The following is a 27514-nucleotide window of genomic DNA, read 5'->3' on the forward strand; positions in this document are numbered from 1 at the left end:
GTAAAACGCGCCACCACTGAGCTACACTCTGTTCGATTGCAATAGAAACATTCTCATTAGATAACGAAGGCAGAGCTGGAAACCCTCCCACATCTAAGAAATCACATTGGTGCAATCTTGACCAAAAATAAATTGCAACCAGCAGATTGAAGACATACATGGAAAAAACATCTTGTATCACTTTTAGTGTGAACCTGAATTTGAAGCAGAGACCTCTTGATCTGCAGTTAAATTCTCTACCATTGAGCTAAACAATGCTCGTAAACATATCCTAATTAAGACGAACATCAAAAGACACGTGATGGAATTACATCACAAAAACCATCCACTTCCATTGAAGATAAAGCAATTCACAATTTGAAGAAGCACATTCTACTCATTACAGCATGTTTCCATAGGTGGCACCTGGAATTGAAGCAGAGACCTCTTGCTCTGCAGTAAAATGCTGTATGAATGAGCTATTTACTCTGTTCAATTGCAAATGAAACATTTTCATTATATAACATAGGCAGAACTGGAAACCCTCCTTTATCTAAGGAATCACTATGGTGCAATTTTGATCAACAATAATAAGGAACCCGCAGATTGCAGATATACATTGAACAAACACCCTGTTTCTCTTTTAAGGGGCACCTGGTTTTGGACCAGTGACCACTTGATCTGTTGTGAAATACTCCACCATTGAGCTATAGTGCATTGAAATGTAAAATTAAGATTGTCATTCAATAACAAAGGCTGAGCTGGAAACCCTGCCATATCTAAGGAATGACTTTGGTGCAATCTTGACCAAGAATAAAAGGTAACCAACAGATTGAAGATACACATTGAACAAACACCCAATTTCTCTTGTAGAGGGCACCTGGATTTGAACCAGAGACCTCTTGCTCTGCAGAAAAATGATGTATGAATGAGATATTCACTCTGTTCAATTGCAAATGAAACATTCTCATTATATAACAAAAGCAGAACTGGAAACCCTCCTTTATCTAAGGAATCACTATGGTGCAATTTTGATCAACAATAATAGGCAACCCGCAGATTGCAGATATACATTGAACAAACACCCTGTTTCTCTTTGAAGGGGCACCTGGTTTTGGACCAGTGACCACTTGATCTGTTGTGAAATACTCCACCATTGAGCTATAGTGCACTTAATTGTAATATAAAGATTGTCATTCAATAACAAAGGCTGAGCTGGAAACCCTGCCATATCTAAGGAATGACTTTGGTGCAATCTTGACCAAGAATAAAATGTAAGCAACAGATTGAAGATACACATTGAACAAACACCCAATTTCCTTGTAGAGGGCACCTGGATTTGAACCAGAGACCTCTTGCTCTGTAGAAAAATGATGTATGAATGAGATATTCACTCTGTTCAATTGCAAATGAAACATTCTCATTATATAACAAAAGCAGAACTGGAAACCCTCCTTTATCTAAGGAATCACTATGGTGCAATTTTGATCAACAATAATAGGCAACCCGCAGATTGCAGATATAAATTGAACAAACACCCTGTTTCTCATTTAAGGGGCACTTGGTTTTGGACCAGTGACCTCTTGATCTGCAGTGAAATACTCTAGCATTGAGCTATAGTGCATTGAATTGTAAAATAAAGATTGTCATAAAATTACAAAGGCAGAGCTGGAGACCCTGCCATATCTAAGGAATGACTTTGGTGCAATCTTGAACAAGAATAAAAGGTAAGCAACAGATTGAAGAAACACATTGAACAAACACCCTAATTCTTTTGTAGGGGGCAACTGGATTTGAACCAGAGACCTCTTGATCTGCAGTCAAATGCTCTACCACTGAGCTATACCCCCTCCACTTGTAGAACACAAGCTCACATGTATTAATGAAGATGAATATCAAAAGCCCTGCGTGAGGAATCAACATTATGAACGCCATTCACTACCATCAAACGAAAAGGCAACTTACTGTTTAAAGAACCTCATTTTACTCATAACAGCATGTTTTCGTAGGGGGCTCCTGGATTTGAAGCAGAGACCTCTTGATCTGCTGTAAAACGCGCCACCACTGAGCTACACTCTGTTCGATTGCAATAGAAACATTCTCATTAGATAACGAAGGCAGAGCTGGAAACCCTCCCACATCTATGAAATCACATTGGTGCAATCTTGACCAAAAATAAATTGCAACCAGCAGATTGAAGACATACATGGAAAAAACATCTTGTATCACTTTTAGTGTGAACCTGAATTTGAAGCAGAGACCTCTTGATCTGCAGTTAAATTCTCTATCATTGAGCTAAACAATGCTCGTAAACATATCCTAATTAAGATGAACATCAAAAGACACGTGATGGAATTACATCACAAAAACCATCCACTTCCATTGAAGATGAAGCAATTCACAATTTGAAGAAGCACATTCTACTCATTACAGCATGTGTCCATAGGTGGCACCTGGAATTGAAGCATAGACCTCTTGCTCTGCAGTAAAATGCTGTATGAATGAGCTATTTACTCTATTCAATTGCAAATGAAACATTTTCATTATATAACATAGGCAGAACTGGAAACCCTCCTTTATCTAAGGAATCACTATGGTGCAATTTTGATCAACAATAATAAGGAACCCGCAGATTGCAGATATACATTGAACAAACACCCTGTTTCTCTTTTAAGGGGCACCTGGTTTTGGACCAGTGACCACTTGATCTGTTGTGAAATACTCCACCATTGAGCTAAAGTGCATTGAATTGTAAAATAAAGATTGTCATAAAATTACAAAGGCTGAGCTGGAAACCCTGCCATATCTAAGGAATGACTTTGGTGCAATCTTGACCAAGAATAAAAGGTAACCAACAGATTGAAGATACACATTGAACAAACACCCAATTTCTCTTGTAGAGGGTACCTGGATTAGAACCAGAGACCTCTTGCTCTGCAGAAAAATGATGTATGAATGAGATAGTCACTCTGTTCAATTGCAAATGAAACATTCTCATTATATAACAAAAGCAGAATTGGAAACCCTCCTTTATCTAAGGAATCACTATGGTGCAATTTTGATCAATAATAATAGGCAACCCGCATATTGCAGATATACATTGAACAAACACCCTGTTTCTCTTTTAAGGGGCACCTGGTTTTGGACCAGTGACCACTTGATCTGTTGTGAAATACTCCACCATTGAGCTATAGTGCATTTAATTGTAATATAAAGATTGTCATTCAATAACAAAGGCTGAGCTGGAAACCCTGCCATATCTAAGGAATGACTTTGGTGCAATCTTGACCAAGAATAAAATGTAAGCAACAGATTGAAGATACACATTGAACAATCACCCAATTTCTCTTGTAGAGGGCACCTGGATTTGAACCAGAGACCTCTTGCTCTGCAGAAAAATGATGTATGAATGAGATATTCACTCTGTTCAATTGCAAATGAAACATTCTCATTATATAACAAAAGCAGAACTGGAAACCCTCCTTTATCTAAGGAATCACTATGGTGCAATTTTGATCAACAATAATAGGCAACCCGCAGATTGCAGATATACATTGAACAAACACCCTGTTTCTCTTTTAAGGGGCACCTGGTTTTGGACCAGTGACCACTTGATCTGTTGTGAAATACTCCACCATTGAGCTATAGTGCACTTAATTGTAATATAAAGATTGTCATTCAATAACAAAGGCTGAGCTGGAAACCCTGCCATATCTAAGGAATGACTTTGGTGCAATCTTGACCAAGAATAAAATGTAAGCAACAGATTGAAGATACACATTGAACAAACACCCAATTTCCTTGTAGAGGGCACCTGGATTTGAACCAGAGACCTCTTGCTCTGTAGAAAAATGATGTATGAATGAGATATTCACTCTGTTCAATTGCAAATGAAACATTCTCATTATATAACAAAAGCAGAACTGGAAACCCTCCTTTATCTAAGGAATCACTATGGTGCAATTTTGATCAACAATAATAGGCAACCCGCAGATTGCAGATATAAATTGAACAAACACCCTGTTTCTCATTTAAGGGGCACTTGGTTTTGGACCAGTGACCTCTTGATCTGCAGTGAAATACTCTAGCATTGAGCTATAGTGCATTGAATTGTAAAATAAAGATTGTCATAAAATTACAAAGGCAGAGCTGGAGACCCTGCCATATCTAAGGAATGACTTTGGTGCAATCTTGAACAAGAATAAAAGGTAAGCAACAGATTGAAGAAACACATTGAACAAACACCCTAATTCTTTTGTAGGGGGCAACTGGATTTGAACCAGAGACCTCTTGATCTGCAGTCAAATGCTCTACCACTGAGCTATACCCCCTCCACTTGTAGAACACAAGCTCACATGTATTAATGAAGATGAATATCAAAAGCCCTGCGTGAGGAATCAACATTATGAACGCCATTCACTACCATCAAACGAAAAGGCAACTTACTGTTTAAAGAACCTCATTTTACTCATAACAGCATGTTTTCGTAGGGGGCTCCTGGATTTGAAGCAGAGACCTCTTGATCTGCTGTAAAACGCGCCACCACTGAGCTACACTCTGTTCGATTGCAATAGAAACATTCTCATTAGATAACGAAGGCAGAGCTGGAAACCCTCCCACATCTAAGAAATCACATTGGTGCAATCTTGACCAAAAATAAATTGCAACCAGCAGATTGAAGACATACATGGAAAAAACATCTTGTATCACTTTTAGTGTGAACCTGAATTTGAAGCAGAGACCTCTTGATCTGCAGTTAAATTCTCTATCATTGAGCTAAACAATGCTCGTAAACATATCCTAATTAAGATGAACATCAAAAGACACGTGATGGAATTACATCACAAAAACCATCCACTTCCATTGAAGATGAAGCAATTCACAATTTGAAGAAGCACATTCTACTCATTACAGCATGTTTCCATAGGTGGCACCTGGAATTGAAGCATAGACCTCTTGCTCTGCAGTAAAATGCTGTATGAATGAGCTATTTACTCTATTCAATTGCAAATGAAACATTTTCATTATATAACATAGGCAGAACTGGAAACCCTCCTTTATCTAAGGAATCACTATGGTGCAATTTTGATCAACAATAATAAGGAACCCGCAGATTGCAGATATACATTGAACAAACACCCTGTTTCTCTTTTAAGGGGCACCTGGTTTTGGACCAGTGACCACTTGATCTGTTGTGAAATACTCCACCATTGAGCTAAAGTGCATTGAATTGTAAAATAAAGATTGTCATAAAATTACAAAGGCTGAGCTGGAAACCCTGCCATATCTAAGGAATGACTTTGGTGCAATCTTGACCAAGAATAAAAGGTAACCAACAGATTGACGATACACATTGAACAAACACCCAATTTCTCTTGTAGAGGGTACCTGGATTAGAACCAGAGACCTCTTGCTCTGCAGAAAAATGATGTATGAATGAGATAGTCACTCTGTTCAATTGCAAATGAAACATTCTCATTATATAACAAAAGCAGAACTGGAAACCCTCCTTTATCTAAGGAATCACTATGGTGCAATTTTGATCAATAATAATAGGCAACCCGCATATTGCAGATATACATTGAACAAACACCCTGTTTCTCTTTTAAGGGGCACCTGGTTTTGGACCAGTGACCACTTGATCTGTTGTGAAATACTCCACCATTGAGCTATAGTGCATTTAATTGTAATATAAAGATTGTCATTCAATAACAAAGGCTGAGCTGGAAACCCTGCCATATCTAAGGAATGACTTTGGTGCAATCTTGACCAAGAATAAAATGTAAGCAACAGATTGAAGATACACATTGAACAAAAACCCAATTTCCTTGTAGAGGGCACCTGGATTTGAACCAGAGACCTCTTGCTCTGTAGAAAAATGATGTATGAATGAGATATTCACTCTGTTCAATTGCAAATGAAACATTCTCATTATAAAACAAAAGCAGAACTGGAAACCCTCCTTTATCTAAGGAATCACTATGGTGCAATTTTGATCAACAATAATAGGCAACCCGCAGATTGCAGATATACATTGAACAAACACCCTGTTTCTCTTTTAAGGGGCACCTGGTTTTGGACCAGTGACCACTTGATCTGTTGTGAAATACTCCACCATTGAGCTATAGTGCATTGAATTGTAAAATAAAGATTGTCATTCAATAACAAAGGCTGAGCTGGAAACCCTGCCATATCTAAGGAATGACTTTGGTGCAATCTTGACCAAGAATAAAATGTAAGCAACAGATTGAAGATACACATTGAACAAACACCCAATTTCCTTGTAGAGGGCACCTGGATTTGAACCAGAGACCTCTTGCTCTGTAGAAAAATGATGTATGAATGAGATATTCACTCTGTTCAATTGCAAATGAAACATTCTCATTATATAACAAAAGCAGAACTGGAAACCCTCCTTTATCTAAGGAATCACTATGGTGCAATTTTGATCAACAATAATAGGCAACCCGCAGATTGCAGATATAAATTGAACAAACACCCTGTTTCTCATTTAAGGGGCACTTGGTTTTGGACCAGTGACCTCTTGATCTGCAGTGAAATACTCTAGCATTGAGCTATAGTGCATTGAATTGTAAAATAAAGATTGTCATAAAATTACAAAGGCAGAGCTGGAGACCCTGCCATATCTAAGGAATGACTTTGGTGCAATCTTGAACAAGAATAAAAGGTAAGCAACAGATTGAAGAAACACATTGAACAAACACCCTAATTCTTTTGTAGGGGGCAACTGGATTTGAACCAGAGACCTCTTGATCTGCAGTCAAATGCTCTACCACTGAGCTATACCCCCTCCACTTGTAGAACACAAGCTCACATGTATTAATGAAGATGAATATCAAAAGCCCTGCGTGAGGAATCAACATTATGAACGCCATTCACTACCATCAAACGAAAAGGCAACTTACTGTTTAAAGAACCTCATTTTACTCATAACAGCATGTTTTCGTAGGGGGCTCCTGGATTTGAAGCAGAGACCTCTTGATCTGCTGTAAAACGCGCCACCACTGAGCTACACTCTGTTCGATTGCAATAGAAACATTCTCATTAGATAACGAAGGCAGAGCTGGAAACCCTCCCACATCTAAGAAATCACATTGGTGCAATCTTGACCAAAAATAAATTGCAACCAGCAGATTGAAGACATACATGGAAAAAACATCTTGTATCACTTTTAGTGTGAACCTGAATTTGAAGCAGAGACCTCTTGATCTGCAGTTAAATTCTCTATCATTGAGCTAAACAATGCTCGTAAACATATCCTAATTAAGATGAACATCAAAAGACACGTGATGGAATTACATCACAATAACCATCCACTTCCATTGAAGATGAAGCAATTCACAATTTGAAGAAGCACATTCTACTCATTACAGCATGTTTCCATAGGTGGCACCTGGAATTGAAGCATAGACCTCTTGCTCTGCAGTAAAATGCTGTATGAATGAGCTATTTACTCTGTTCAATTGCAAATGAAACATTTTCATTATATAACATAGGCAGAACTGGAAACCCTCCTTTATCTAAGGAATCACTATGGTGCAATTTTGATCAACAATAATAAGGAACCCGCAGATTGCAGATATACATTGAACAAACACCCTGTTTCTCTTTTAAGGGGCACCTGGTTTTGGACCAGTGACCACTTGATCTGTTGTGAAATACTCCACCATTGAGCTATAGTGCATTGAATTGTAAAATAAAGATTGTCATAAAATTACAAAGGCTGAGCTGGAAACCCTGCCATATCTAAGGAATGACTTTGGTGCAATCTTGACCAAGAATAAAAGGTAACCAACAGATTGAAGATACACATTGAACAAACACCCAATTTCTCTTGTAGAGGGTACCTGGATTAGAACCAGAGACCTCTTGCTCTGCAGAAAAATGATGTATGAATGAGATAGTCACTCTGTTCAATTGCAAATGAAACATTCTCATTATATAACAAAAGCAGAACTGGAAACCCTCCTTTATCTAAGGAATCACTATGGTGCAATTTTGATCAATAATAATAGGCAACCCGCATATTGCAGATATACATTGAACAAACACCCTGTTTCTCTTTTAAGGGGCACCTGGTTTTGGACCAGTGACCACTTGATCTGTTGTGAAATACTCCACCATTGAGCTATAGTGCATTTAATTGTAATATAAAGATTGTCATTCAATAACAAAGGCTGAGCTGGAAACCCTGCCATATCTAAGGAATGACTTTGGTGCAATCTTGACCAAGAATAAAATGTAAGCAACAGATTGAAGATACACATTGAACAAACACCCAATTTCCTTGTAGAGGGCACCTGGATTTGAACCAGAGACCTCTTGCTCTGTAGAAAAATTATGTATGAATGAGATATTCACTCTGTTCAATTGCAAATGAAACATTCTCATTATAAAACAAAAGCAGAACTGGAAACCCTCCTTTATCTAAGGAATCACTATGGTGCAATTTTGATCAACAATAATAGGCAACCCGCAGATTGCAGATATACATTGAACAAACACCCTGTTTCTCTTTTAAGGGGCACCTGGTTTTGGACCAGTGACCACTTGATCTGTTGTGAAATACTCCACCATTGAGCTATAGTGCATTGAATTGTAAAATAAAGATTGTCATTCAATAACAAAGGCTGAGCTGGAAACCCTGCCATATCTAAGGAATGACTTTGGTGCAATCTTGACCAAGAATAAAATGTAAGCAACAGATTGAAGATACACATTGAACAAACACCCAATTTCCTTGTAGAGGGCACCTGGATTTGAACCAGAGACCTCTTGCTCTGTAGAAAAATGATGTATGAATGAGATATTCACTCTGTTCAATTGCAAATGAAACATTCTCATTATATAACAAAAGCAGAACTGGAAACCCTCCTTTATCTAAGGAATCACTATGGTGCAATTTTGATCAACAATAATAGGCAACCCGCAGATTGCAGATATAAATTGAACAAACACCCTGTTTCTCATTTAAGGGGCACTTGGTTTTGGACCAGTGACCTCTTGATCTGCAGTGAAATACTCTAGCATTGAGCTATAGTGCATTGAATTGTAAAATAAAGATTGTCATAAAATTACAAAGGCAGAGCTGGAGACCCTGCCATATCTAAGGAATGACTTTGGTGCAATCTTGAACAAGAATAAAAGGTAAGCAACAGATTGAAGAAACACATTGAACAAACACCCTAATTCTTTTGTAGGGGGCAACTGGATTTGAACCAGAGACCTCTTGATCTGCAGTCAAATGCTCTACCACTGAGCTATACCACCTCCACTTGTAGAACACAAGCTCACATGTATTAATGAAGATGAATATCAAAAGCCCTGCGTGAGGAATCAACATTATGAACGCCATTCACTACCATCAAACGAAAAGGCAACTTACTGTTTAAAGAACCTCATTTTACTCATAACAGCATGTTTTCGTAGGGGGCTCCTGGATTTGAAGCAGAGACCTCTTGATCTGCTGTAAAACGCGCCACCACTGAGCTACACTCTGTTCGATTGCAATAGAAACATTCTCATTAGATAACGAAGGCAGAGCTGGAAACCCTCCCACATCTAAGAAATCACATTGGTGCAATCTTGACCAAAAATAAATTGCAACCAGCAGATTGAAGACATACATGGAAAAAACATCTTGTATCACTTTTAGTGTGAACCTGAATTTGAAGCAGAGACCTCTTGATCTGCAGTTAAATTCTCTATCATTGAGCTAAACAATGCTCGTAAACATATCCTAATTAAGATGAACATCAAAAGACACGTGATGGAATTACATCACAAAAACCATCCACTTCCATTGAAGATGAAGCAATTCACAATTTGAAGAAGCACATTCTACTCATTACAGCATGTTTCCATAGGTGGCACCTGGAATTGAAGCATAGACCTCTTGCTCTGCAGTAAAATGCTGTATGAATGAGCTATTTACTCTATTCAATTGCAAATGAAACATTTTCATTATATAACATAGGCAGAACTGGAAACCCTCCTTTATCTAAGGAATCACTATGGTGCAATTTTGATCAACAATAATAAGGAACCCGCAGATTGCAGATATACATTGAACAAACACCCTGTTTCTCTTTTAAGGGGCACCTGGTTTTGGACCAGTGACCACTTGATCTGTTGTGAAATACTCCACCATTGAGCTAAAGTGCATTGAATTGTAAAATAAAGATTGTCATAAAATTACAAAGGCTGAGCTGGAAACCCTGCCATATCTAAGGAATGACTTTGGTGCAATCTTGACCAAGAATAAAAGGTAACCAACAGATTGAAGATACACATTGAACAAACACCCAATTTCTCTTGTAGAGGGTACCTGGATTAGAACCAGAGACCTCTTGCTCTGCAGAAAAATGATGTATGAATGAGATAGTCACTCTGTTCAATTGCAAATGAAACATTCTCATTATATAACAAAAGCAGAACTGGAAACCCTCCTTTATCTAAGGAATCACTATGGTGCAATTTTGATCAATAATAATAGGCAACCCGCATATTGCAGATATACATTGAACAAACACCCTGTTTCTCTTTTAAGGGGCACCTGGTTTTGGACCAGTGACCACTTGATCTGTTGTGAAATACTCCACCATTGAGCTATAGTGCATTTAATTGTAATATAAAGATTGTCATTCAATAACAAAGGCTGAGCTGGAAACCCTGCCATATCTAAGGAATGACTTTGGTGCAATCTTGACCAAGAATAAAATGTAAGCAACAGATTGAAGATACACATTGAACAAACACCCAATTTCCTTGTAGAGGGCACCTGGATTTGAACCAGAGACCTCTTGCTCTGTAGAAAAATGATGTATGAATGAGATATTCACTCTGTTCAATTGCAAATGAAACATTCTCATTATAAAACAAAAGCAGAACTGGAAACCCTCCTTTATCTAAGGAATCACTATGGTGCAATTTTGATCAACAATAATAGGCAACCCGCAGATTGCAGATATACATTGAACAAACACCCTGTTTCTCTTTTAAGGGGCACCTGGTTTTGGACCAGTGACCACTTGATCTGTTGTGAAATACTCCACCATTGAGCTATAGTGCACTTAATTGTAATATAAAGATTGTCATTCAATAACAAAGGCTGAGCTGGAAACCCTGCCATATCTAAGGAATGACTTTGGTGCAATCTTGACCAAGAATAAAAGGTAACCAACAGATTGAAGATACACATTGAACAAACACCCAATTTCTCTTGTAGAGGGCACCTGGATTTGAACCAGAGACCTCTTGCTCTGCAGAAAAATGATGTATGAATGAGATATTCACTCTGTTCAATTGCAAATGAAACATTCTCATTATATAACAAAAGCAGAACTGGAAACCCTCCTTTATCTAAGGAATCACTATGGTGCAATTTTGATCAACAATAATAGGCAACCCGCAGATTGCAGATATACATTGAACAAACACCCTGTTTCTCTTTTAAGGGGCACCTGGTTTTGGACCAGTGACCACTTGATCTGTTGTGAAATACTCCACCATTGAGCTATAGTGCACTTAATTGTAATATAAAGATTGTCATTCAATAACAAAGGCTGAGCTGGAAACCCTGCCATATCTAAGGAATGACTTTGGTGCAATCTTGACCAAGAATAAAATGTAAGCAACAGATTGAAGATACACATTGAACAAACACCCAATTTCCTTGTAGAGGGCACCTGGATTTGAACCAGAGACCTCTTGCTCTGTAGAAAAATGATGTATGAATGAGATATTCACTCTGTTCAATTGCAAATGAAACATTCTCATTATATAACAAAAGCAGAACTGGAAACCCTCCTTTATCTAAGGAATCACTATGGTGCAATTTTGATCAACAATAATAGGCAACCCGCAGATTGCAGATATAAATTGAACAAACACCCTGTTTCTCATTTAAGGGGCACTTGGTTTTGGACCAGTGACCTCTTGATCTGCAGTGAAATACTCTAGCATTGAGCTATAGTGCATTGAATTGTAAAATAAAGATTGTCATAAAATTACAAAGGCAGAGCTGGAGACCCTGCCATATCTAAGGAATGACTTTGGTGCAATCTTGAACAAGAATAAAAGGTAAGCAACAGATTGAAGAAACACATTGAACAAACACCCTAATTCTTTTGTAGGGGGCAACTGGATTTGAACCAGAGACCTCTTGATCTGCAGTCAAATGCTCTACCACTGAGCTATACCCCCTCCACTTGTAGAACACAAGCTCACATGTATTAATGAAGATGAATATCAAAAGCCCTGCGTGAGGAATCAACATTATGAACGCCATTCACTACCATCAAACGAAAAGGCAACTTACTGTTTAAAGAACCTCATTTTACTCATAACAGCATGTTTTCGTAGGGGGCTCCTGGATTTGAAGCAGAGACCTCTTGATCTGCTGTAAAACGCGCCACCACTGAGCTACACTCTGTTCGATTGCAATAGAAACATTCTCATTAGATAACGAAGGCAGAGCTGGAAACCCTCCCACATCTAAGAAATCACATTGGTGCAATCTTGACCAAAAATAAATTGCAACCAGCAGATTGAAGACATACATGGAAAAAACATCTTGTATCACTTTTAGTGTGAACCTGAATTTGAAGCAGAGACCTCTTGATCTGCAGTTAAATTCTCTATCATTGAGCTAAACAATGCTCGTAAACATATCCTAATTAAGATGAACATCAAAAGACACGTGATGGAATTACATCACAAAAACCATCCACTTCCATTGAAGATGAAGCAATTCACAATTTGAAGAAGCACATTCTACTCATTACAGCATGTTTCCATAGGTGGCACCTGGAATTGAAGCATAGACCTCTTGCTCTGCAGTAAAATGCTGTATGAATGAGCTATTTACTCTATTCAATTGCAAATGAAACATTTTCATTATATAACATAGGCAGAACTGGAAACCCTCCTTTATCTAAGGAATCACTATGGTGCAATTTTGATCAACAATAATAAGGAACCCGCAGATTGCAGATATACATTGAACAAACACCCTGTTTCTCTTTTAAGGGGCACCTGGTTTTGGACCAGTGACCACTTGATCTGTTGTGAAATACTCCACCATTGAGCTAAAGTGCATTGAATTGTAAAATAAAGATTGTCATAAAATTACAAAGGCTGAGCTGGAAACCCTGCCATATCTAAGGAATGACTTTGGTGCAATCTTGACCAAGAATAAAAGGTAACCAACAGATTGAAGATACACATTGAACAAACACCCAATTTCTCTTGTAGAGGGTACCTGGATTAGAACCAGAGACCTCTTGCTCTGCAGAAAAATGATGTATGAATGAGATAGTCACTCTGTTCAATTGCAAATGAAACATTCTCATTATATAACAAAAGCAGAACTGGAAACCCTCCTTTATCTAAGGAATCACTATGGTGCAATTTTGATCAATAATAATAGGCAACCCGCATATTGCAGATATACATTGAACAAACACCCTGTTTCTCTTTTAAGGGGCACCTGGTTTTGGACCAGTGACCACTTGATCTGTTGTGAAATACTCCACCATTGAGCTATAGTGCATTTAATTGTAATATAAAGATTGTCATTCAATAACAAAGGCTGAGCTGGAAACCCTGCCATATCTAAGGAATGACTTTGGTGCAATCTTGACCAAGAATAAAATGTAAGCAACAGATTGAAGATACACATTGAACAAACACCCAATTTCCTTGTAGAGGGCACCTGGATTTGAACCAGAGACCTCTTGCTCTGCAGAAAAATGATGTATGAATGAGATATTCACTCTGTTCAATTGCAAATGAAACATTCTCATTATATGACAAAAGCAGAACTGGAAACCCTCCTTTATCTAAGGAATCACTATGGTGCAATTTTGATCAACAATAATAGGCAACCCGCAGATTGCAGATATACATTGAACAAACACCCTGTTTCTCTTTTAAGGGGCACCTGGTTTTGGACCAGTGACCACTTGATCTGTTGTGAAATACTCCACCATTGAGCTATAGTGCACTTAATTGTAATATAAAGATTGTCATTCAATAACAAAGGCTGAGCTGGAAACCCTGCCATATCTAAGGAATGACTTTGGTGCAATCTTGACCAAGAATAAAAGGTAACCAACAGATTGAAGATACACATTGAACAAACACCCAATTTCTCTTGTAGAGGGCACCTGGATTTGAACCAGAGACCTCTTGCTCTGCAGAAAAATGATGTATGAATGAGATATTCACTCTGTTCAATTGCAAATGAAACATTCTCATTATATAACAAAAGCAGAACTGGAAACCCTCCTTTATCTAAGGAATCACTATGGTGCAATTTTGATCAACAATAATAGGCAACCCGCAGATTGCAGATATACATTGAACAAACACCCTGTTTCTCTTTTAAGGGGCACCTGGTTTTGGACCAGTGACCACTTGATCTGTTGTGAAATACTCCACCATTGAGCTATAGTGCACTTAATTGTAATATAAAGATTGTCATTCAATAACAAAGGCTGAGCTGGAAACCCTGCCATATCTAAGGAATGACTTTGGTGCAATCTTGACCAAGAATAAAATGTAAGCAACAGATTGAAGATACACATTGAACAAACACCCAATTTCCTTGTAGAGGGCACCTGGATTAGAACCAGAGACCTCTTGCTCTGTAGAAAAATGATGTATGAATGAGATATTCACTCTGTTCAATTGCAAATGAAACATTCTCATTATATAACAAAAGCAGAACTGGAAACCCTCCTTTATCTAAGGAATCACTATGGTGCAATTTTGATCAACAATAATAGGCAACCCGCAGATTGCAGATATAAATTGAACAAACACCCTGTTTCTCATTTAAGGGGCACTTGGTTTTGGACCAGTGACCTCTTGATCTGCAGTGAAATACTCTAGCATTGAGCTATAGTGCATTGAATTGTAAAATAAAGATTGTCATAAAATTACAAAGGCAGAGCTGGAGACCCTGCCATATCTAAGGAATGACTTTGGTGCAATCTTGAACAAGAATAAAAGGTAAGCAACAGATTGAAGAAACACATTGAACAAACACCCTAATTCTTTTGTAGGGGGCAACTGGATTTGAACCAGAGACCTCTTGATCTGCAGTCAAATGCTCTACCACTGAGCTATACCCCCTCCACTTGTAGAACACAAGCTCACATGTATTAATGAAGATGAATATCAAAAGCCCTGCGTGAGGAATCAACATTATGAACGCCATTCACTACCATCAAACGAAAAGGCAACTTACTGTTTAAAGAACCTCATTTTACTCATAACAGCATGTTTTCGTAGGGGGCTCCTGGATTTGAAGCAGAGACCTCTTGATCTGCTGTAAAACGCGCCACCACTGAGCTACACTCTGTTCGATTGCAATAGAAACATTCTCATTAGATAACGAAGGCAGAGCTGGAAACCCTCCCACATCTAAGAAATCACATTGGTGCAATCTTGACCAAAAATAAATTGCAACCAGCAGATTGAAGACATACATGGAAAAAACATCTTGTATCACTTTTAGTGTGAACCTGAATTTGAAGCAGAGACCTCTTGATCTGCAGTTAAATTCTCTATCATTGAGCTAAACAATGCTCGTAAACATATCCTAATTAAGATGAACATCAAAAGACACGTGATGGAATTACATCACAAAAACCATCCACTTCCATTGAAGATGAAGCAATTCACAATTTGAAGAAGCACATTCTACTCATTACAGCATGTTTCCATAGGTGGCACCTGGAATTGAAGCATAGACCTCTTGCTCTGCAGTAAAATGCTGTATGAATGAGCTATTTACTCTGTTCAATTGCAAATGAAACATTTTCATTATATAACATAGGCAGAACTGGAAACCCTCCTTTATCTAAGGAATCACTATGGTGCAATTTTGATCAACAATAATAAGGAACCCGCAGATTGCAGATATACATTGAACAAACACCCTGTTTCTCTTTTAAGGGGCACCTGGTTTTGGACCAGTGACCACTTGATCTGTTGTGAAATACTCCACCATTGAGCTAAAGTGCATTGAATTGTAAAATAAAGATTGTCATAAAATTACAAAGGCTGAGCTGGAAACCCTGCCATATCTAAGGAATGACTTTGGTGCAATCTTGACCAAGAATAAAAGGTAACCAACAGATTGAAGATACACATTGAACAAACACCCAATTTCTCTTGTAGAGGGTACCTGGATTAGAACCAGAGACCTCTTGCTCTGCAGAAAAATGATGTATGAATGAGATAGTCACTCTGTTCAATTGCAAATGAAACATTCTCATTATATAACAAAAGCAGAACTGGAAACCCTCCTTTATCTAAGGAATCACTATGGTGCAGTTTTGATCAATAATAATAGGCAACCCGCATATTGCAGATATACATTGAACAAACACCCTGTTTCTCTTTTAAGGGGCACCTGGTTTTGGACCAGTGACCACTTGATCTGTTGTGAAATACTCCACCATTGAGCTATAGTGCATTTAATTGTAATATAAAGATTGTCATTCAATAACAAAGGCTGAGCTGGAAACCCTGCCATATCTAAGGAATGACTTTGGTGCAATCTTGACCAAGAATAAAATGTAAGCAACAGATTGAAGATACACATTGAACAAACACCCAATTTCCTTGTAGAGGGCACCTGGATTTGAACCAGAGACCTCTTGCTCTGTAGAAAAATGATGTATGAATGAGATATTCACTCTGTTCAATTGCAAATGAAACATTCTCATTATAAAACAAAAGCAGAACTGGAAACCCTCCTTTATCTAAGGAATCACTATGGTGCAATTTTGATCAACAATAATAGGCAACCCGCAGATTGCAGATATACATTGAACAAACACCCTGTTTCTCTTTTAAGGGGCACCTGGTTTTGGACCAGTGACCACTTGATCTGTTGTGAAATACTCCACCATTGAGCTAAAGTGCATTGAATTGTAAAATAAAGATTGTCATTCAATAACAAAGGCTGAGCTGGAAACCCTGCCATATCTAAGGAATGACTTTGGTGCAATCTTGACCAAGAATAAAAGGTAACCAACAGATTGAAGATACACATTGAACAAACAACCAATTTCTCTTGTAGAGGGCACCTGGATTAGAACCAGAGACCTCTTGCTCTGCAGAAAAATGATGTATGAATGAGATAGTCACTCTGTTCAATTGCAAATGAAACATTCTCATTATATAACAAAAGCAGAACTGGAAACCCTCCTTTATCTAAGGAATCACTATGGTGCAATTTTGATCAACAATAATAGGCAACCCGCAGATTGCAGATATACATTGAACAAACACCCTGTTTCTCTTTTAAGGGGCACCTGGTTTTGGACCAGTGACCACTTGATCTGTTGTGAAATACTCCACCATTGAGCTATAGTGCATTTAATTGTAATATAAAGATTGTCATTCAATAACAAAGGCTGAGCTGGAAACCCTGCCATATCTAAGGAATGACTTTGGTGCAATCTTGACCAAGAATAAAATGTAAGCAACAGATTGAAGATACACATTGAACAAACACCCAATTTCCTTGTAGAGGGCACCTGGATTTGAACCAGAGACCTCTTGCTCTGTAGAAAAATGATGTATGAATGAGATATTCACTCTGTTCAATTGCAAATGAAACATTCTCATTATAAAACAAAAGCAGAACTGGAAACCCTCCTTTATCTAAGGAATCACTATGGTGCAATTTTGATCAACAATAATAGGCAACCCGCAGATTGCAGATATACATTGAACAAACACCCTGTTTCTCTTTTAAGGGGCACCTGGTTTTGGACCAGTGACCACTTGATCTGTTGTGAAATACTCCACCATTGAGCTAAAGTGCATTGAATTGTAAAATAAAGATTGTCATTCAATAACAAAGGCTGAGCTGGAAACCCTGCCATATCTAAGGAATGACTTTGGTGCAATCTTGACCAAGAATAAAAGGTAACCAACAGATTGAAGATACACATTGAACAAACACCCAATTTCTCTTGTAGAGGGCACCTGGATTAGAACCAGAGACCTCTTGCTCTGCAGAAAAATGATGTATGAATGAGATAGTCACTCTGTTCAATTGCAAATGAAACATTCTCATTATATAACAAAAGCAGAACTGGAAACCCTCCTTTATCTAAGGAATCACTATGGTGCAATTTTGATCAACAATAATAGGCAACCCGCAGATTGCAGATATACATTGAACAAACACCCTGTTTCTCTTTTAAGGGGCACCTGGTTTTGGACCAGTGACCACTTGATCTGTTGTGAAATACTCCACCATTGAGCTATAGTGCATTTAATTGTAATATAAAGATTGTCATTCAATAACAAAGGCTGAGCTGGAAACCCTGCCATATCTAAGGAATGACTTTGGTGCAATCTTGACCAAGAATAAAATGTAAGCAACAGATTGAAGATACACATTGAACAAACACCCAATTTCCTTGTAGAGGGCACCTGGATTTGAACCAGAGACCTCTTGCTCTGTAGAAAAATGAAGTATGAATGAGATATTCACTCTGTTCAATTGCAAATGAAACATTCTCATTATATAACAAAAGCAGAACTGGAAACCCTCCTTTATCTAAGGAATCACTATGGTGCAATTTTGATCAACAATAATAGGCAACCCGCAGATTGCAGATATAAATTGAACAAACACCCTGTTTCTCATTTAAGGGGCACTTGGTTTTGGACCAGTGACCTCTTGATCTGCAGTGAAATACTCTAGCATTGAGCTATAGTGCATTGAATTGTAAAATAAAGATTGTCATAAAATTACAAAGGCAGAGCTGGAGCCCCTGCCATATCTAAGGAATGACTTTGGTGCAATCTTGACCAAGAATAAAAGGTAAGCAACAGATTGAAGAAACACATTGAACAAACACCCTAATTCTTTTGTAGGGGGCAACTGGATTTGAACCAGAGACCTCTTGATCTGCAGTCAAATGCTCTACCACTGAGCTATACCCCCTCCACTTGTAGAACACAAGCTCACATGTATTAATGAAGATGAATATCAAAAGCCCTGCGTGAGGAATCAACATTATGAACGCCATTCACTACCATCAAACGAAAAGGCAACTTACTGTTTAAAGAACCTCATTTTACTCATAACAGCATGTTTTCGTAGGGGGCTCCTGGATTTGAAGCAGAGACCTCTTGATCTGCAGTAAAACGCGCCACCACTGAGCTACACTCTGTTCGATTGCAATAGAAACATTCTCATTAGATAACGAAGGCAGAGCTGGAAACCCTCCCACATCTAAGAAATCACATTGGTGCAATCTTGACCAAAAATAAATTGCAACCAGCAGATTGAAGACATACATGGAAAAAACATCTTGTATCACTTTTAGTGTGAACCTGAATTTGAAGCTGAGACCTCTTGATCAGCAGTTAAATTCTCTATCATTGAGCTAAACAATACTCGTAAACATATCCTAATTAAGACGAACATCAAAAGACACGTGATGGAATTACATCACAAAAACCATCCACTTCCATTGAAGATGAAGCAATTCACAATTTGAAGAAGCACATTCTACTCATTACAGCATGTTTCCATAGGTGGCACCTGGAATTGAAGCATAGACCTCTAGCTCTGCAGTAAAATGCTGTATGAATGAGCTATTTACTCTGTTCAATTGCAAATGAAACATTTTCATTATATAACATAGGCAGAACTGGAAACCCTCCTTTATCTAAGGAATCACTATGGTGCAATTTTGATCAACAATAATAAGGAACCCGCAGATTGCAGATATACATTGAACAAACACCCTGTTTCTCTTTTAAGGGGCACCTGGTTTTGGACCAGTGACCACTTGATCTGTTGTGAAATACTCCACCATTGAGCTAAAGTGCATTGAATTGTAAAATAAAGATTGTCATAAAATTACAAAGGCTGAGCTGGAAACCCTGCCATATCTAAGGAATGACTTTGGTGCAATCTTGACCAAGAATAAAAGGTAACCAACAGATTGAAGATACACATTGAACAAACACCCAATTTCTCTTGTAGAGGGCACCTGGATTTGAACCAGAGACCTCTTGATCTGCAGTCAAATGCTCTACCACTGAGCTATACCCCCTGCACATGTAGAACACACGCTCACATGTATTAATGAAGATGAATATCAAAAGCCCTGCTTGAGGAACCTACATTATGAACGCCATTCACTACCATCAAACGAAAAGGCAACTTACTGTTTAAAGAACCTCATTTTACTCATAACAGCATGTTTTCGTAGGGGGCTCCTGGATTTGAAGCAGAGACCTCTTGATCTGCAGTAAAACGCGCCACCACTGAGCTACACTCTGTTCGATTGCAATAGAAACATTCTCATTAGATAACGAAGGCAGAGCTGGAAACCCTCCCACATCTAAGAAATCACATTGGTGCAATCTTGACCAAAAATAAATTGCAACCAGCAGATTGAAGACATACATGGAAAAAACATCTTGTATCACTTTTAGTGTGAACCTGAATTTGAAGCAGAGACCTCTTGATCTGCAGTTAAATTCTCTATCATTGAGCTAAACAATGCTCGTATACATATCCTAATTAAGACGAACATCAAAAGACACGTGATGGAATTACATCACAAAAACCATCCACTTCCATTGAAAATAAAGCAATTCACAATTTGAAGAAGCACATTCTACTCATTACAGCATGTTTCCATAGGTGGAACCTGGAATTGAAGCAGAGACCTCTTGCTCTGCAGTAAAATGCTGTATGAATGAGCTATTTACTCTGTTCAATTGCAAATGAAACATTTTCATGATATAACATAGGCAGAACTGGAAACCCTCCTTTATCTAAGGAATCACTATGGTGCAATTTTGATCAACAATAATAAGGAACCCGCAGATTGCAGATATACATTGAACAAACACCCTGTTTCTCTTTAAAGGGGCACCTGGTTTTGGACCAGTGACCACTTGATCTGTTGTGAAATACTCCACCATTGAGCTATAGTGCATTGAATTGTAAAATAAAGATTGTCATTCAATAACAAAGGCTGAGTTGGAAACCCTGCCATATCTAAGGAATGACTTTGGTGCAATCTTGACCAAGAATAAAAGGTAACCAACAGATTGAAGATACACATTGAACAAACACCCAATTTCTCTTGTAGAGGGCACCTGGATTTGAACCAGAGACCTCTTGCTCTGCAGAAAAATGATGTATGAATGAGATATTCACTCTGTTCAATTGCAAATGAAACATTTTCATTATATAACAAAAGCAGAACTGGAAACCCTCCTTTATCTAAGGAATCACTATGGTGCAATTTTGATCAACAATAATAGGCAACCCGCAGATTGCAGATATACATTGAACAAACACCCTGTTTCTCATTTAAGGGGCACTTGGTTTTGGACCAGTGACCTCTTGATCTGCAGTGAAATACTCTAGCATTGAGCTATAGTGCATTGAATTGTAAAATAAAGATTGTCATTCAATAACAAAGGCTGAGCTGGAAACCCTGCCATATCTAAGGAATGACTTTGGTGCAATCTTGACCAAGAATAAAATGTAAGCAACAGATTGAAGATACACATTGAACAAACACCCAATTTCCTTGTAGAGGGCACCTGGATTTGAACCAGAGACCTCTTGCTCTGTAGAAAAATGATGTATGAATGAGATATTCACTCTGTTCAATTGCAAATGAAACATTCTCATTATATAACAAAAGCAGAACTGGAAACCCTCCTTTATCTAAGGAATCACTATGGTGCAATTTTGATCAACAATAATAGGCAACCCGCAGATTGCAGATATAAATTGAACAAACACCCTGTTTCTCATTTAAGGGGCACTTGGTTTTGGACCAGTGACCTCTTGATCTGCAGTGAAATACTCTAGCATTGAGCTATAGTGCATTGAATTGTAAAATAAAGATTGTCATAAAATTACAAAGGCAGAGCTGGAGACCCTGCCATATCTAAGGAATGACTTTGGTGCAATCTTGACCAAGAATAAAAGGTAAGCAACAGATTGAAGAAACACATTGAACAAACACCCTAATTCTTTTGTAGGGGGCAACTGGATTTGAACCAGAGACCTCTTGTTCTGCAGTCAAATGCTCTACCACTGAGCTATACCCCCTCCACTTGTAGAACACAAGCTCACATGTATTAATGAATATGAATATCAAAAGCCCTGCGTGAGGAATCAACATTATGAACGCCATTCACTACCATCAAACGAAAAGGCAACTTACTGTTTAAAGAACCTCATTTTACTCATAACAGCATGTTTTCGTAGGGGGCTCCTGGATTTGAAGCAGAGACCTCTTGATCTGCAGTAAAACGCGCCACCACTGAGCTACACTCTGTTCGATTGCAATAGAAACATTCTCATTAGATAACGAAGGCAGAGCTGGAAACCCTCCCACATCTAAGAAATCACATTGGTGCAATCTTGACCAAAAATAAATTGCAACCAGCAGATTGAAGACATACATGGAAAAAACATCTTGTTTCACTTTTAGTGTGAACCTGAATTTGAAGCAGAGACCTCTTGATCTGCAGTTAAATTCTCTACCATTGAGCTAACAATGCTCGTAAACATATCCTAATTAAGACGAACATCAAAAGACACGTGATGGAATTACATCACAAAAACCATCCACTTCCATTGAAGATAAAGCAATTCACAATTTGAAGAAGCACATTCTACTCATTACACCATGTTTCCATAGGTGGCACCTGGAATTGAAGCATAGACCTCTTGCTCTGCAGTAAAATGCTGTATGAATGAGCTATTTACTCTGTTCAATTGCAAATGAAACATTTTCATTATATAACATAGGCAGAACTGGAAACCCTCCTTTATCTAAGGAATCACTATTGTGCAATTTTGATCAACAATAATAAGGAACCCGCAGATTGCAGATATACATTGAACAAACACCCTGTTTCTCTTTTAAGGGGCACCTGGTTTTGGACCAGTGACCACTTGATCTGTTGTGAAATACTCCACCATTGAGCTATAGTGCATTGAATTGTAAAATAAAGATTGTCATTCAATAACAAAGGCTGAGCTAGAAACCATACCATATCTAAGGAATGACTTTGGTGCAATCTTGACCAAGAATAAAAGGTAACCAACAGATTGAAGATACACATTGAACAAACACCCAATTTCTCTTGTAGAGGGCACCTGGATTTGAAGCAGAGACCTCTTGCTCTGCAGAAAAATGATGAATGAGTGAGATATTCACTCTGTTCAATTGCAAATGAAACATTTTCATTATATAACATAGGCAGAACTGGAAACCCTCCTTTATCTAAGGAATCACTATGGTGCAATTTTGATCAACAATAATAAGGAACCCGCTGATTGCAGATATACATTGAACAAACACCCTGTTTCTCTTTTAAGGGGCACCTGGTTTTGGACCAGTGACCACTTGATCTGTTGTGAAATACTCCACCATTGAGCTATAGTGCATTTAATTGTAAAATAAAGATTGTCATAAAATTACAAAGGCAGAGCTGGAGACCATGCCATATCTAAGGAATGACTTTGGTGCAATCTTGACCAAGAATAAAAGGTAAGCAACAGATTGAAGATACACATTGAACAAACACCCTAATTCTCTTGTAAGGGGCACCTGGATTTGAACCAGAGACCTCTTGCTCTGTAGAAAAATTATGAATGAATGAGATATTCACTCTGTTCAATTGCAAATGAAACATTCTCATTATATAACAAAAGCAGAACTGGAAACCCTCCTTTATCTAAGGAATCACTATGGTGCAATTTTGATCAACAATAATATTCAACCCGCAGATTGCAGATATACATTGAACAAACACCCTGTTTCTCATTTAAGGGGCACCTGGTTTTGGACCAGTGACCACTTGATCTGTTGTGAAATACTCCACCATTGAGCTATAGTGCATTGAATTGTAAAATAAAGATTGTCATAAAATTACAAAGGCAGAGCTGGAGACCCTGCCATATCTAAGGAATGACTTTGGTGCAATCTTGACCAAGAATAAATTGTAAGCAACAGATTGAAGATACACATTGAACAAACACCCTAATTCTCTTGTAGGGGGCACCTGGATTTGAACCAGAGACCTCTTGATCTGCAGTCAAATGCTCTACCACTGAGCTATACCCCCTCCACTTGTAGAACACACGCTCACATGTATTAATGAAGATGAATATCAAAAGCCCTGCTTGAGGAACCTACATTATGAACGCCATTCACTACCATCAAACGAAAAGGCAACTTACTGTTTAAAGAACCTCATTTTACTCATAACAGCATGTTTTCGTAGGGGGCTCCTGGATTTGAAGCAGAGACCTCTTGATCTGCAGTAAAACGCGCCACCACTGAGCTACACTCTGTTCGATTGCAATAGAAACATTCTCATTAGATAACGAAGGCAGAGCTGGAAACCCTCCCACATCTAAGAAATCACATTGGTGCAATCTTGACCAAAAATAAATTGCAACCAGCAGATTGAAGACATACATGGAAAAAACATCTTGTATCACTTTTAGTGTGAACCTGAATTTGAAGCAGAGACCTCTTGATCTGCAGTTAAATTCTCTACCATTGAGCTAAACAATGCTCGTAAACATATCCTAATTAAGACGAACATCAAAAGACACGTGATGGAATTACATCACAAAAACCATCCACTTCCATTGAAGATAAAGCAATTCACAATTTGAAGAAGCACATTCTACTCATTACAGCATGTTTCCATAGGTGGCACCTGGAATTGAAGCAGAGACCTCTTGCTCTGCAGTAAAATGCTGTATGAATGAGCTATTTACTCTGTTCAATTGCAAATGAAACATTTTCATGATATAACATAGGCAGAACTGGAAACCCTCCTTTATCTAAGGAATCACTATGGTGCAATTTTGATCAACAATAATAAGGAACCCGCAGATTGCAGATATACATTGAACAAACACCCTGTTTCTCTTTTAAGGGGCACCTGGTTTTGGACCAGTGACCACTTGATCTGTTGTGAAATACTCCACCATTGAGCTATAGTGCATTGAATTGTAAAATAAAGATTGTCATTCAATAACAAAGGCTGAGCTGGAAACCCTGCCATATCTAAGGAATGACTTTGGTGCAATCTTGACCAAGAATAAAAGGTAACCAACAGATTGAAGATACACATTGAACAAACACCCAATTTCTCTTGTAGAGGGCACCTGGATTTGAACCAGAGACCTCTTGCTCTGCAGAAAAATGATGTATGAATGAGATATTCACTCTGTTCAATTGCAAATGAAACATTTTCATTATATAACAAAAGCAGAACTGGAAACCCTCCTTTATCTAAGGAATCACTATGGTGCAATTTTGATCAACAATAATAGGCAACCCGCAGATTGCAGATATACATTGAACAAACACCCTGTTTCTCATTTAAGGGGCACTTGGTTTTGGACCAGTGACCTCTTGATCTGCAGTTAAATTCTCTACCATTGAGCTAACAATGCTCGTAAACATATCCTAATTAAGACGAACATCAAAAGACACGTGATGGAATTACATCACAAAAACCATCCACTTCCATTGAAGATAAAGCAATTCACAATTTGAAGAAGCACATTCTACTCATTACAGCATGTTTCCATAGGTGGCACCTGGAATTGAAGCATAGACCTCTTGCTCTGCAGTAAAATGCTGTATGAATGAGCTATTTACTCTGTTCAATTGCAAATGAAACATTTTCATTATATAACATAGGCAGAACTGGAAACCCTCCTTTATCTAAGGAATCACTATTGTGCAATTTTGATCAACAATAATAAGGAACCCGCAGATTGCAGATATACATTGAACAAACACCCTGTTTCTCTTTTAAGGGGCACCTGGTTTTGGACCAGTGACCACTTGATCTGTTGTGAAATACTCCACCATTGAGCTATAGTGCATTTAATTGTAAAATAAAGATTGTCATAAAATTACAAAGGCAGAGCTGGAGACCATGCCATATCTAAGGAATGACTTTGGTGCAATCTTGACCAAGAATAAAAGGTAAGCAACAGATTGAAGATACACATTGAACAAACACCCAATTTCTCTTGTAGAGGGCACCTGGATTTGAAGCAGAGACCTCTTGCTCTGCAGAAAAATGATGAATGAGTGAGATATTCACTCTGTTCAATTGCAAATGAAACATTTTCATTATATAACATAGGCAGAACTGGAAACCCTCCTTTATCTAAGGAATCACTATGGTGCAATTTTGATCAACAATAATAAGGAACCCGCTGATTGCAGATATACATTGAACAAACACCCTGTTTCTCTTTTAAGGGGCACCTGGTTTTGGACCAGTGACCACTTGATCTGTTGTGAAATACTCCACCATTGAGCTATAGTGCATTTAATTGTAAAATAAAGATTGTCATAAAATTACAAAGGCAGAGCTGGAGACCATGCCATATCTAAGGAATGACTTTGGTGCAATCTTGACCAAGAATAAAAGGTAAGCAACAGATTGAAGATACACATTGAACAAACACCCTAATTCTCTTGTAAGGGGCACCTGGATTTGAACCAGAGACCTCTTGCTCTGTAGAAAAATTATGAATGAATGAGATATTCACTCTGTTCAATTGCAAATGAAACATTCTCATTATATAACAAAAGCAGAACTGGAAACCCTCCTTTATCTAAGGAATCACTATGGTGCAATTTTGATCAACAATAATATTCAACCCGCAGATTGCAGATATACATTGAACAAACACCCTGTTTCTCATTTAAGGGGCACCTGGTTTTGGACCAGTGACCACTTGATCTGTTGTGAAATACTCCACCATTGAGCTATAGTGCATTGAATTGTAAAATAAAGATTGTCATAAAATTACAAAGGCAGAGCTGGAGACCCTGCCATATCTAAGGAATGACTTTGGTGCAATCTTGACCAAGAATAAATTGTAAGCAACAGATTGAAGATACACATTGAACAAACACCCTAATTCTCTTGTAGGGGGCACCTGGATTTGAACCAGAGACCTCTTGATCTGCAGTCAAATGCTCTACCACTGAGCTATACCCCCTCCACTTGTAGAACACACGCTCACATGTATTAATGAAGATGAATATCAAAAGCCCTGCTTGAGGAACCTACATTATGAACGCCATTCACTACCATCAAACGAAAAGGCAACTTACTGTTTAAAGAACCTCATTTTACTCATAACAGCATGTTTTCGTAGGGGGCTCCTGGATTTGAAGCAGAGACCTCTTGATCTGCAGTAAAACGCGCCACCACTGAGCTACACTCTGTTCGATTGCAATAGAAACATTCTCATTAGATAACGAAGGCAGAGCTGGAAACCCTCCCACATCTAAGAAATCACATTGGTGCAATCTTGACCAAAAATAAATTGCAACCAGCAGATTGAAGACATACATGGAAAAAACATCTTGTATCACTTTTAGTGTGAACCTGAATTTGAAGCAGAGACCTCTTGATCTGCAGTTAAATTCTCTACCAT

General features: G+C 38.2%; 11 non-coding genes across 11 annotated transcripts; all 11 read right to left on the reverse strand.

The window, feature by feature from the left end:
• Positions 1–1757: 1757 nt before the first annotated feature.
• Positions 1758–1829, reverse strand: trnac-gca (transfer RNA cysteine (anticodon GCA)). The gene has a single exon. It is a non-coding gene; the product is annotated as a tRNA-Cys (tRNA).
• Positions 1830–4238: 2409 nt separating this feature from the next.
• trnac-gca (transfer RNA cysteine (anticodon GCA)) lies at positions 4239–4310 on the reverse strand. Its single transcript has one exon. It is a non-coding gene; the product is annotated as a tRNA-Cys (tRNA).
• Positions 4311–6718: 2408 nt separating this feature from the next.
• On the reverse strand, positions 6719–6790 carry trnac-gca (transfer RNA cysteine (anticodon GCA)). Its single transcript has one exon. It is a non-coding gene; the product is annotated as a tRNA-Cys (tRNA).
• A 2408-nt stretch (positions 6791–9198) lies between these two features.
• trnac-gca (transfer RNA cysteine (anticodon GCA)) lies at positions 9199–9270 on the reverse strand. The gene has a single exon. It is a non-coding gene; the product is annotated as a tRNA-Cys (tRNA).
• A 2862-nt stretch (positions 9271–12132) lies between these two features.
• trnac-gca (transfer RNA cysteine (anticodon GCA)) lies at positions 12133–12204 on the reverse strand. Its single transcript has one exon. It is a non-coding gene; the product is annotated as a tRNA-Cys (tRNA).
• A 2862-nt stretch (positions 12205–15066) lies between these two features.
• trnac-gca (transfer RNA cysteine (anticodon GCA)) lies at positions 15067–15138 on the reverse strand. The gene has a single exon. It is a non-coding gene; the product is annotated as a tRNA-Cys (tRNA).
• Positions 15139–18907: 3769 nt separating this feature from the next.
• Positions 18908–18979, reverse strand: trnac-gca (transfer RNA cysteine (anticodon GCA)). Its single transcript has one exon. It is a non-coding gene; the product is annotated as a tRNA-Cys (tRNA).
• Positions 18980–20027: 1048 nt separating this feature from the next.
• On the reverse strand, positions 20028–20099 carry trnac-gca (transfer RNA cysteine (anticodon GCA)). The gene has a single exon. It is a non-coding gene; the product is annotated as a tRNA-Cys (tRNA).
• Positions 20100–22054: 1955 nt separating this feature from the next.
• On the reverse strand, positions 22055–22126 carry trnac-gca (transfer RNA cysteine (anticodon GCA)). The gene has a single exon. It is a non-coding gene; the product is annotated as a tRNA-Cys (tRNA).
• Positions 22127–24081: 1955 nt separating this feature from the next.
• On the reverse strand, positions 24082–24153 carry trnac-gca (transfer RNA cysteine (anticodon GCA)). The gene has a single exon. It is a non-coding gene; the product is annotated as a tRNA-Cys (tRNA).
• Positions 24154–27001: 2848 nt separating this feature from the next.
• Positions 27002–27073, reverse strand: trnac-gca (transfer RNA cysteine (anticodon GCA)). The gene has a single exon. It is a non-coding gene; the product is annotated as a tRNA-Cys (tRNA).
• Positions 27074–27514: the final 441 nt, after the last annotated feature.

This window comes from Amia ocellicauda, chromosome 21 (genome assembly GCF_036373705.1).
Source record: "Amia ocellicauda isolate fAmiCal2 chromosome 21, fAmiCal2.hap1, whole genome shotgun sequence".
NCBI classification, from domain to species: Eukaryota; Metazoa; Chordata; class Actinopteri; order Amiiformes; family Amiidae; genus Amia; species Amia ocellicauda.